The sequence below is a fragment of the Macrotis lagotis genome, chromosome 6 (assembly GCF_037893015.1).
Source record: "Macrotis lagotis isolate mMagLag1 chromosome 6, bilby.v1.9.chrom.fasta, whole genome shotgun sequence".
NCBI classification, from domain to species: Eukaryota; Metazoa; Chordata; class Mammalia; order Peramelemorphia; family Peramelidae; genus Macrotis; species Macrotis lagotis.
The window spans coordinates 120,443,897-120,457,681 of NC_133663.1; the positions used below are offsets into that span (position 1 = coordinate 120,443,897).

The window sequence follows — 13,785 nt, forward strand, 5'->3', positions numbered from 1 at the left end:
AATAGATGTTTCAAACATGTATAAAATTAAAGGAAATTATATATGATTATGACAAATGGCAGGTAATTTTTAAATTGCCTATTTATTTTAGCTATTTTATGTTGGCTTCAGATCTTATATAATAAGAGAGACTTTGGTCAAAGCTCTTAATGGTACCCGCCCTATTACCTGCAATCCACAATTAGAAAACTCAGAAGATTAACAGACTCTTATATCCCTAGGATCACTCTCATGTAAGCAGATCCCCTCATTACTTTGGTTTCCTCCTCGTTTCAGTCCTTCAGATGAATATGACACTAGCATATTGTGGCCCCTAAAAGTTACTTTTATAGCTTTCTGATTCCTGAAGTGGAAAAGGAGTGAATGTGGAGGGAAAGCTTCAGGGAACATGGGAAGTTCAGAGAGTACCATTATTGATACTGATTCTAAACATTGTATATGATTTTTCCTGGTTAAATGCTGACAAACCTGCAAAATGGTGGGTACATTCAAGAGAATGAGGCAACAAGAGGTGAGGTGAGCAAATGTATTCTTGCAAATATAGATTAGCCTCCATCAGATTTTTCTTGGACTTCTTCAAGAATGAAGGACAAAAACAACAATAAGAGGATAAACATATTGATAATTCCTCACCATGAAAGCTTCACTTTAATGGCCCACATACCTAATTCCATTCCCATACCAGAGAGGAATTGTGCTTTTCTCATTGAAAATGAGATACAGAGGAAGAATCATCTGCATTCAAAATATTAGTAACCTTTGCCAAAACCCTTGTTTCCACTTTCAGGTATGGCTGATTTGAGAGAGAATTACTTGCATTAGAGACTTCAAGTATAATTGACTGGGCGGAGATTCTATTGCCAACACACTATATGGCACAAAGCCTATATTTTCAAACAGTCCATTTGATAAAAAATATTTAAATAACCTAATATAAAAACATTCAGGGAAATAAAAATAGTTAAATTTACCAGCAAAAATGATAAAAGCAAGAAGGGAAAGGAAATTCTTTGAGATCTCAGTTCCCCAAATTTATTTAATATTCTTTAGACCCAAAGGACTTCCAGTTAGGTTCTAGATCAGTCCACCCAGGAACAAAATTGACTCAAGTTGTCTCAGGTCTGTACTGGGACCCACAACAGTTCTGGATGGTGTTTGAGAGAGAGTTAACTCATGCCTTCCCATTTCCACCAATATTGAGGTTCAATACTTATTAGAGAAATGCAAATTAAAGCATCTCTGATATCACTGGGTCTATAAAAGCAAATGTAGTTGTCAGGGAGATAAAAATTTATCTAATAGGTCAATAGTGTTCCATAATTCCCCAGTTGATGGACATTCATTCAATTTCCAATTCTTTGCCACCACAAACAGAGCTGCTATGAATATTTTTGTACAAGTTATGTTTTTACCCTTTTTCATAATCCATTCAGGGTATAGACCCCGTAGTGGTATTGTTGGATAAAAGGGTATGAATATTTTTATTGCACTTTGGATGTAATTCCAAATTGCTCTCCAGAAAGGTTGGATGAGTTCATAGGTCCACCAAGAATGCATTAGTGTCCCAGATTTCCCACATCCCCTTGACCATTGATCATTGTCCTCTTTCTGCTCATATTGGCCAGTCTGAGAGGTGTGAAATGGCATGTCAGAGATGTTTTAATCTGCATTTCTCTAATAAGTATTGATTTAGAGCAATTTTTCATATGCCTATGGGTTGCTTTGATTTCCTCATCTGTAAATTGCCTCTGTATATCCTTTGACCATTTGTCAGTTAGAGAATGACTTGTTTTTTTTAAATTTGACTCAGTTCTCTATATATTTTAGAAACGAGTCCTTTATCAGAAATATTAGTTGTAAAAATTATTTCTCAATTTACTACATTTCTTTTGATCTTGGTTACAGTGGTTTTATCTGTGAAAAAGCTTTTTTAATTTAATGTAATCAAAATTAGCTAGTTTGTTTTTAATGATGTTCTCCACCTCTTCCTCGGTCATAAACTGCTTCCCTTTCCATATATCTGACAGGTAAACTATTCCTTGATCTCCTAGTTTGCTTATAATATTTATGTCTAAGTCACAGTGCCTGTCTTCTCTCCATCAACTTGGCCAGAACAACCCCTCTCTTAAAACCAAGAATTAAAAAAAGGAGAAAGACCCAGAGACTCAACAAAAATTAATAAACATATCAAATAAGTCCAAGATTATTGTGGGACTCCCTATTCATAGTTGCCCACCTCTATAAAGAAAGGAGGAACATGCATTCTTATATCTCATCTTCATAAACAAGTTTGATAATTATAATTATACAGGTTCAATATCTGGGTGAAGAGAGATTTTATTTATTTTTTCTAATTACACTGTGTCACCCAGCACAGCTATGTGTATGTCATAACACTATTATTATACTACCAAGATTAGCTATTCAGTGAATATGTTGATGGGCCCAGGAACATCAATAAAGATCTTCATTTTGTCCTACTGGCCACTATCTGATATTTTACTTGAATCCGGATCTCTGTCTATCAATTTATCTGTCTGCCTATCTGTCTGAGTTTATCTGTGTATATATATTCTTATAACTAATTTTCCATTTATTTTCCTATATATATATATATATGTATATCATGATATCAAGATATTTAACTATAGACATGGTACTGTGAAGATTCTAAAAAGTTAATATCTTATACTTTGTATTATATTTATTACCATACACTACTATGTATGAATATGTTTTTCTCCCCTTTATGATAAATAAAAAGAAATTGCAGAGTTTATTGATAATATATACAGGGAGCAACAAATTTCAGTTTATTAATATATAGGGAGCAACAATGGTCAGAGCTGGAGACATTGACTTTCATCAGTAATAATTGGTCTTCTAGGCTCTAGATATTTTGAATGAGAAGACTGAAGATTTTCTTTAAAGGATTCTACTTAGGAAAGTACATAGACAATCAAACTCCTCCTTGGTTCTTCCCTAGAGACCAGAGTCCCCTAAGACTCAGAGGTTGCATTACCAAGCAGTGCATGAAACACCTCTGTGGCACAGTTCCTACTTGTCCTTGTACAGATTAAGAGAAATGGATACTACCTATGCAATATTTGGAAGATTCAGGTAATTTGGGAGACAAGATCACTCTCCCTTTGCTCCTAAAATCAACTTATACCTTTAAAGTCAATTTTTAGCTTAATTCCTTTAAATTACCTGGAAAGTAGGGTAAAATGGTATCTAGAAAATCCTGCAATTTAAAATGCAATATATTAAAAATCATATTAAAGTCATTCTATGAACCATGAAGAGACTAATGATAAATCATGTTAAATAACTTTTGAATTGTTTGAAAGTGAATATCTAGGATCAATGGGAAGGACTAAATTGACCTTGGAAACTTGATGACAGGTTTGCTCCAAGATTCCACTTTTTCTTCCATTAAGGGGAGCTCTCAGCTTGTTGAACATGGGTTTGTCAATGCACTTGAATAATAATAGCTCACAATATAGAATTTTAAGATTTGAAATTACTTTATATATACATATATACATATATATGTATGTATATATATAAAAGGGTCCTCACAACAATTCTTTGAAACAGATGAGGAAACCAAGAAGTACAAAAATCATTTGTCCAGGTCTCATAGTTAGTATCTGAACCAGGATCTTAAAAAGTTCCCAATTTCTAGTGATCTGTCAACTCTCCTACCTAGAATAGAAAATAAAATTTAGGAAACTAAATTTATGAATGTAAAATGTACAATGAGGATAGATATTTCATTTCATTGGTAAAGATACTTCCCTTGATAAGGAGACTCTCTCTACCATTACAGATGAGTATTTCTCTACTTTGTGCTTTTATGTCAAAGACAATTGAGAGATTTAGTAAGCTGCTCAGTCACAAACCAAGATTCATCAGAGAGGACTAAATTGAAGGTCTTCTTAGTTTTGAAGCCAGTCTCCTTTCCACTAGGCCACATTGTCTTTTAAATCTATGCCATAGGTTTATAAATCTGGGGCTTTTATCCCAATTATTCAAGATTTTTGAAAAAATAAATTTAAAAACATCAGCCTCAACAGATCACATATTTATAGTCATATAATTAACTAAAAGACATAGATAATAAAATATCCTGCTATGTTAATTGCTTGTACAGTGTTTTGATATCAGCACTTACATAGCTGACTACTTTTGAAAGAACCAATCCAATCGAAATGCTATTTCCTAAAAGTCTATCAGAACAAGCATTGTAGTTAACTGTAGGAAGAAAAAGCTTAGATGAAATGTTGTCCTATCCTAAGGTAACTAGGATGTGCAGTGGGACATTGGAACAGGCAGAAAGAACAGAATTCAAAGCATGTGTCAGACCCTTCTAGCTGTGACCCTGAGCCAGTCACTTAAATTTTATCTGCCTCAGTTATCTCACCTGTAAAATAAGGATAATAATAGCATTTATCTCTCAGGGTTTTGAAGATCAATGACAAAAATAGGCCTTCAGAAAACAGCCTTCAGTACTCGGTTATGGAAAGAACGATAGCATCTTTCATATATGCCTTTCATAGAAAGTTTGACAAAACATATGAATTTGGAAAAAAATTGTATATACTATTTGCTGATTAAAATAAGTTGAATTGGAGAGAAATTTTTGAACGCCTCTGTTTAGAAGGAGAAAGTTCTGTGTCAATGTTCTGGGTTGATAAATTGTTTATTATTTATTTTATTAAATATTCTGTTTAAATAAATTTTACTAATAATCTTATATAGGTTTGAAGCTTATTACAACCCTTTCAATTTAGTAAAAGCAACATCATTTTTGTGACAAATTCATTTGTATACCAAGTTGAAAAGAACTTGGAAATTTCTAAACCCAAATGAAAAATATAGTTATCAAATGTCTTAATCTTAGCCTGGATGTACTCTACTGTCTTTTGGTTGGTGTCTCCTTAACTGGTTATTTTGGTTTATAGATTGACTATAACTTAAGAGCTATGAAACTATTTTCATTATAGAGAAGTTTCCTATTCAGTGTACCCAGGAAAATGAGAGTCGAGATGGTCAGTAGTTAATCCTAAAATAATAAATCCAAAAAGTCAATAACATAGAGTTGGCCAGAAGTGACTAACAGAGTAATGCCTGTGTTGTAGCATCCACTCCATAGATACCTTAAGATCAAAAGTGCCATTTAGCTATTAGAGAGAAGCATGGTCACATTAATAGAAGACATAAGAGACCTTTCAGTTTCTGTTATATAATTTGCCCATAGTCATGGCTTTTGTCTCACTATTGGACTTTAATGATTATGGAGGGAAGTGTATGTGGTTGAAGGTTTTGTATAGCAGCTCTGCCTCATTTAAGTCCAATTCATATTCAGGGCAAGACATCACTATTATGCTGCCATTGTTTCCTCTGTGGAAAGAAAAGACAATAACCATTTGATTTTTTTATGCCTTTACTCAGTCCACATCTTTTCTCAACAAGTAATACTCTTCAAATGTTCCCTAGTTATGTTTTCTCTTCCTACTAGTAATCACTAGGTATAGAAGAATATGTTCCAAGGTTATGGGTGAAATGTTCTATTTCTGCTTTTGTTATTGTTATCACATTAATTGCCCTTGCTTAGAACTAATAGTGTCTTCTAACTACTTAGTAAGCACTAAGTAAACAACTACATTGTGGTTTTTTTTAAGTTAAAAAAATTTTAGTGAATGTGAACCAAAGAATATTTTGACCATATTCACTCTTCTGGGGACAGAAGCACACATAAGATGTGTTCCATGTGCAAAAAATTCTACTTCAAAAGTTCTTTCATAAAGGAAACCAAAGTCACTTAGATTATATTGGTCTCCCCTATATTTCCAAACCATTGACCCCAAATATACACATACATGCATATATATAGACACATGTACATATATATATATCACCTTTTTGTATGTGTATATGAGTGTGAAAGTGAGAGAGATAGAGGTAAATACAGAGAGACAGGAGGGGGTGGAATGGGTAGGAGGTAGGATAGGAAAGGAGGAAAGTTAAATGGTGGAGATAATCTCTATAACTTCATGATACTCACCTATAATATGAGTCCTGAAGATGATGCAAAATTGAGTTTCAGTTACCTTGGGTGCAATCACTCCCATCTTACCATTTCTATATTTTCATGCCTACTACTATTAGGGGCTATCTACTAATAAATCCAGCATGCAAAATGAATTCCCTGTCAAAAAAATTGATGCTTTATACATGGGTCTCCATCTCCCTAAAATGACCAAAATAAAACAAAATAAAACTTTTTATGAAATGTTTTAACTTCCTTGATGTGATGATCATTTCTATACCACTCAACTTCTTCAGTTGTTCCTGAAAAGAATTATGTTCATAGATTTAAAAATTTATAAACATTCTCCAAGGATTAGAGTTACAGGTACCAAGAGTTAAATTTTATTTTCTTTCTGAGTTTGAGAGTCTGAAAATTGTTTGGAGTTTTAGTGTACAAGCAACCATTTTTTATGCTATACTAGAATTACCCAGAATACAGTGCTGATATTATAAAAATAGTATATGGATTTAACCTTTACTTCCTACCAAACCCTGGATAAATCATATTGCTTAGTTCTCATATTTTAAATATGTATTTAGGATTTAATATGGTACAGTTAGGAACTGCACTATAAAAGTGTTGATATCTTTGCTGTTGCAAAAAATCAAATGTTATAAACTTAAAGTATTACAACATATAAATACAAAGAAGCTACTTAACTATGAAATAATATTCCCTCTATGGCTGGAAGCAAGGGAAAATTGACTTTAGACAGAAGCTGAGAAAGCAGAATATTAATGGCTTAGTCTACTTAGCAATGCTATTGAATAATACAAATCTCTGCCCCAGAATTGAATAACTGTTATTAATTGAGGTCCAACATCTTTCTACCCTAATTATGTAGAGAAAAATATTCACATTTACATTTAAATCAAGAATTCCAATGATTGTAATTATATCTTAATTCTGGATTTCAGTCTTACTTACCTTGACACTGATTTTATATGATACAAAAGAAAAAATATATAAAACATTTGCCACCTGAAATTCAATATGTAAAATCATAATGTTTATACTATTACCATTTTCCATTTTTGCCCACTAAAGTCTTCCTCTAATATTGCATTAGACTAAGGAAGAAACCCCAGGTTCTTGAAGATTTTCTAGAAGATCTTTACCATCATCACTCATTTACCTCTCTTCCTCTGAGCTTCACTCAGTCTATATTTATCATATTATCTAGTTTTTGCATAGTTTATACTGACTAATCCTCAACACTCTTTTCTTCCTTCTTCAATGACTTCATTGCCTGGCTCATGGCTTTTTTCTCTTCCTCAACTCCTATACTCTTACAATGAGACTTCAACATACATTTTAATACTTCCTCAAATATGTTATCTGTCAGGTGTACAAATTTACCCATTTCCCATGACCTATTACAGTATCAGTCATTTTATGGATTATCCTTTCATTAGATTATGAACTTTTTTGAGACCAGGGATACTTGCTGACTTGATTCATCATGTTTTTAAAAAGTCTTAAGTATAATCATGATTATATTGACTTTGTCCTGTTTTCCAAGGCATTCCAAAAAATTAAAAAAAAATTAACTTTGAGAGACTTGACACCAAGGTTGCTACAGCCTGATGATTGTGCAATCCACAAAGAGTTGACCTTAAAATAAGAAAAATGTGGATTCAAGTCCTACCATTGACATATACTGCCTATATGAATTTGAGCAAATCACTGACTTTGTGAGTATTCTAGGCAATTCCCTAAAACTATAGAATACAAAAAAGGTGCCAATTTGCATTGTTAGAGAGAATTTCCTCATTTGACAGTTTCCTATATCTGTGGTATCACAGATCCAGACTTCATTCGTAATTTTGAAGACCCTATGTAATGCAACAGAATTACTACTCATGGAACAAATGTCCATATCTATGGAGCTACAAAAACTTCCTGAAAACAATGCATTAGTGTCCCAGATTTCCCACATCCCTTCCAACACTGATCATTGTTCTTTCTGGTCATATTGGCCAGTCTGAGAGGTATGAGGTGGTACCTCAGAGATGCTTTAATTTGAATTTCTCTAATTAGTTATGATTTAGAGCAACTTTTCATATGACTATAGTTGGTTTTGATTTCCTCATCTGTAAATTGCCTCCACATATCCTTTGACTATCATTTGGGGAATGGCTTATTTTGGTTTTTTTTTTTTAAATTTGACTCAGTTCTCTATTTTAGAAATGAGTCCTTTGTCAGAAATCCTAGTTGTAAAAATTGTTTCCCAATTTACTACATTTCTTTTGATCTTGGTTAAAGTGGGATTGTGCAAAAGCTTTTTAATTTAATGTAATCAAAATTAGCTAGTTTGTTTTTAATGATGTTCTCCATCTCTTCCTTGATCATAAATTGCTTCCCTTTCCATAGATCTGACAAACTATTCCTTGATCCTCTAGTTTGATTATAATATTGTCTTTTATGTCTAAATCCTGTATCCATTTTAATCTTTTTTTTTGCTTTCCAGTTGATTTTCATGCTTTTTTTTTATTTTGGTGCCATTCCACATTCAAGTATCTCTAGTCAGTCAGTCACTTATTTTTGCTGCAAAGGCTATAAATTCTGCTCTCAGCATTCTCATTTCTTTTTTCAACTACTGATACAGCATGTTATGGTTCCATAATATCAAATTTCACAGGATCATCTGTAGGATCAATTTCCTTTATTTTGTATTTATGGATGTCTGAATTTGTTTACTAGATCTGGAGACTATATTCTTTCTGTTAATGTTTTCTTTGTTAATTTATCCATTTATGTTCAGGTTCTTTGAGTTTTCTTTCATCAGAATTCTTTGACTATGATAACTTACTCAGGAAACAGAACAATTCAAAATGGCTCTTAGTCTTATTCTTGTTGCTCTGCAGGGAGGAGGGCATAACGTTGGGAAAAGTACATACTAAAAGTATTCATGTAAAGACTATCCAGTAATTTTTTCAATCTGCTTCTACCCTTTGGGATCCTTGACAAGGAACCAAAAATAAGTTGACATTCTTCTGAAGGAAGTGAATCATAAAAATTTTTAAATTCTTATACTATTAATGAATTATAAAGATATAAGGTATTTAGCTAATATTTATCATTAATACTTAATTGAACTTATTTGCTTCCCTCTATGACAGCTAGCTAAAAAACTTGATAGCAAGTTAATGGAAATTTTGATGGGGATATGGGAGTTCTTTATTTTTGAAGAAGACTATAACATCAGGGAGATTATACCAGGACAAGCACATGAATTAGATTGGGGTGGGGGGGCTGGGCTAAATCACCAGCGTCTCTTTCTCCTCCAGAGTCATCCAGTAGCCAGATAGGAATCAGGATGACTGGAGCTGGTCCTGGATACAAGGCAGTGTTAAATGACTTGTCCAAGGTCACACAGCTAGTAAGTGTCAAGCTTCTGAGGCTGGATTGACCTCCTGACCTCTTGACTCCAAGGCCAATGCTCTGTCCTCTACCACCTCACTATCCTAGAAATAACTTAAGAATGGCTTAAAAACAATGAACACTAAAAAGGTGCTAATTGGGAACCCTGAACAAGCAGATGAGAAGAGAGAAATGAATAGTATAGAAATGGAAAGTGTGTGGGAGTCTGTGTGGGAGATAAATGTAATGTAATAATAATTCCTATTGTCTTGCTCCAATGTTTGCAGAAAAAAAATTAGTGCTGAAAAGCGCTACTGAAGGACTGGAAACAAGGTGGAACCTTAGGTTTCCACCAAAACTACACCTCTTTTCCTATATAACAATAAGAAAATACTCAGCCCAGAGAGCTTATACTCTTTCTTGTTTGTTCCTTCACTTGTAATATACTCTCTAATCCTTAAACATTATTCTGTTTACTTTTACATTAAAAAAATTAAAATATAATTTTTATTTTATCTTATCACATACATTCAAACAAGTATATAAATGAGACATATACATTTATAAAATGAGTATATCATCTATTTTGAATCTTTGTCAACAGTCAAAAGGATTCATTTATACCTAAATTTGTACATTTCTCTAATGCCTAATCAGTGACTCTTACTGCATTTAAAGGGAAACAATTTAGCTGGAGATGTTTTTAGGTATTAAGATGCTATTCATTCAAAATCAGAAATCTTTTAACTAGATATTTCACAGGGAAGACTTACAGGTAGTTTGCATATATATTCTCTTTGTCATTTGTAGGTTGTAGGTTACATTTTTTGGGGGGGGAAAATACTTAGGTTCCTTTTAATATCCAGACACAATTAAATGAAGTACCTGGTAATGAGGATCTATAGAGCTGAGCTTTTGCATGGTAAACTTTCCCACAATGAACTTCTTTGCCCTATCTTTTCACCTGTGTACCTTTTCCAGTCAAATTCCATCCTGCTGTTAGGGTGCTTAATAGAAGCAGAAGGGACTTAAGAGTTAAGAGTTATATATCTCTCCTTAGCTGCAATGTTTAGATTTTTTTTTTATTCTGGTTTCTCTCTCCCTTTTTTAAGCCAAAGAAAGCTCTTTTTTGCTAAGGTAAATATGCCTTCTTTACCCCAGAATTTGACTCATAGGAGTGAAGGAATTTGTTTTTCTGTTTCTGCCATACAGGTTTTATAGTTAGCTGCCTACAAATTCTTCTCTGCTTCCAGTTTGCCCTGTCATTGGCATAACTTCCGTCTCATCAAGTGGTTCTGGGACTGAATTTCTTCTTTTGATGCAGAGCCAAAGTGCCAAAAGAACTATTAGGAAACTCCCAAAAACAGAAACAGGTATTAAAACATGTTGTTCATCTGATATTTTCCCATGGGTACTGGGGGAGGACTGTTCCAATGTCTGTGTTGTTGTTTGAGCCAGGACTGTGAAGGACCAGTTTCAGGTTGTTAGTGTGACTGTTGTAGAAGGCGGTTCAGATGATATCTCCTTGGAGACTGGCTTCGAGACCGTACCTGTTAATTCTGGAGATGCTGTGTGTGGGATGATGAGAGGGAGATAGAGGTTGTCACCATGAGTGTCTCTGTTGCCACTGTGCCGTCTGACTTGGAAGTTTCTGGTTCTAGAGTGATGTCTTTTCCAGGAAAGGTGAGAAGTTCCCTTGGTGATACTGTTGAGAAAGATGACTTTTGGGCAGGATCTCTGATGCATTTCAGATTGGTTTCTGTCCAGTAGGCAGTGTTCCATTTCTGGTCAAGTATACACTGAATAAGATTGGATGTCCCAGCTGGACGTTTGAAGCCTGAAACACAAACATAGCGCTCTCTGGATTTCACACTGCGACTCTTGACCCGAATATCTGCATGTTCCACAGATTTGGGAGCTGGACAGGTCACTTCTGGCGCGGCGCCGGGCGGCGGCAGCGGCAGCGGCAGCAGCAGCGGGAAGAGGGGCCGGCGGCGCGGGCGCGGGCCTGGGCTGGCCGTGAGTCCGGGCTTCCCGCCGTCCCCCCTCCGGGCCCGGAGCCCATTTTAATCTTATCTTGGTATAAGGTGTGAGGTATTGGTCTAATCCAAGTTTCTGCCAAACTAACTTCCAATGTTCCCAACAGGTTTTTTTTTCAGTGAGGGAGCTTTTATCCCAAGAACTGAACTCTTTGGGTTTACCAAACAGCAGATTACTATAATAATTTCCTGCTATGTCTTTTGTACCTCGTCTATTCCATTGATCCACCACTCTATATCTTAGCCAATATCAGACAGTTTTGATGACTGATGATTTATAATTTTAGCACTGGTAGGGCTAAGTCACTTTCTTTTGAATTTTTTTTTCATTAAATCCCTGGAAATTCTTGACTTTTTTAGTTCTCTTATATGAATTTACTTACAATTTTTAACTTAGTTTTTTTTGGAATTTTAATTGATAGGGCACAAAATAAGTAGTTTAATTTAGGTAGAATTGTCATTTTTATTATACTAGCTCAGCCTATCCATGAGCAGTTAATATTTGCCCAGTTACTTAAATCTGATTTTATTTGTGTGAGAAGTGTTTTGTAATTGTTTTCATAAAGTTTCTGAGTCTGCCTTGGCAGTTAGACTCCCAAGTATTTTATTTTGTCTGAAGTTACTTTAAATGGAATTTCTCTTTCTAACTCTTTCTGGTGTGTCTTGCTAGTTTTATAAAGAAATGTTGAGGATTTATGGGGTTTTATTTTATATCCTGCAACTTTGCTAAAGTTGCTAATTGCTTCTAGTAGTTTTTTAGATTATTTTTTTAGGATTCTCTAGGTGTACCATCATGTCATCTACAAAGAGTGAAAGTTTTGTCTCTCCCTTCCCAATTCTAATTCCTTCAATTTCTTTTTCTTTTCTTATTGCTGAAGCTAACATTTCTAACACAATATTGAATAGTAGTGGGTGATAATGGGCATCCTTGTTTCACCCTGATCTTATTGGGAATGCCTCTAACCTATCCCCATTGCATATAATGCTTGGTGATGGTTTCAGATAGATACTGCTCACTATTCTAAAGAACAATCCATGTATTCCTTCGCTGATGTTTTTAGCAGGAATACATGTTGTATTTTGTCAAAGGCCTTTTTAGCATCTATTGATATAATCATATGATTTCTGAGAGGTTGGCTATTGTTATAATTAAACTAACAGTTCTCCTAATATTGAACCAACCCTGCATTCCTGGGATAAATTCTGCTTGGTCATAGTGTATTATCCTTGTGATAACTTGCTGTAATCACTTTGCTAAGATTTTATTTAATATTTTTGCATCTATATTCATGAAGGAAATAGGTCTATAATGTTATTTCTCTATTTTGACTCTTCCTGATTTAGGTATCAGCACCACATTGGTGTCATAGAGTTAGGCAGATATTTTTTTTTCACCTATTTTGCTTGGAGAGCAATTTGGAATTAAGCTCAAAGGACAATAAAAATATTCATATCCTTTGATTCAGCAATACTGCTGGGATTGTACCCTGAATAGATCATGAAAAAGGGTAAAAGCATCACTTGTACAAAAATATTCATAGCAGCTCTGTTTGTGATGGCAAAGAATTGGAAATTGAGGCTCTGTCCATGAATTAGGAAATGGTTGAACAAATAGTGATATATGTATGTTATGGAACACTATTGTTCTATTAGTAAGCAGGAGGGATGGGAATTCAGAGAAGCCTGGAAGGATTTGCATGAAATGATACTGAGTAAGACAAGCAGAACCAGATGAACATTGTACATCATAACAGTAACATGCAGTTGATGATCAATCTTAATGGACTTGCTCATTCAATCAGTGCAATAAACCGGGACAATTTCGAGATACCTGCAATGGAGATACTATCAGAGAAAGAATTGTGGAGTTTGAACAAAGATCAAGTACTGTTATCTTTAATTTAAAAAAGCCATTATCTTATTATGTAATTTTGCTATCTCTTATTATTTTTTTATCCTTAAGGATATGATTTCTCTCTCAACACCTTCAATTTAAATCAATGTATAGCATGTAAACCATGTCAAAAAAACAAGCTGCCTTCTGTGGGGGGGGAGGGAAGCAAGATTAAGGGGAAAATTGTAAATTTCAAAAAAAAAGGAAATTAAAAATCTCTTTCCAACCATATGCTCTCTCGTTACTTCATCTCTCAAACCATTACCTGTAAGCTGTAGGTTATAATTATGTGCATTTTACAGTGAAAATTCATCGAGAGAATTAATACATTTTAGGGCCCAGAGATATTAGGTAGCATTCTATAATAAGGTTTTAGTAACTCAAAATAGCAT

At 34.2% G+C, this 13,785-nt stretch overlaps 1 pseudogene; it reads right to left on the reverse strand.

Moving 5' to 3' along the window:
* Nucleotides 1-10,351: 10,351 nt before the first annotated feature.
* The window catches only part of LOC141492210 (interleukin-15 receptor subunit alpha-like), an 87,946-nt pseudogene continuing 84,512 nt past the window's right edge, over nucleotides 10,352-13,785 (reverse strand).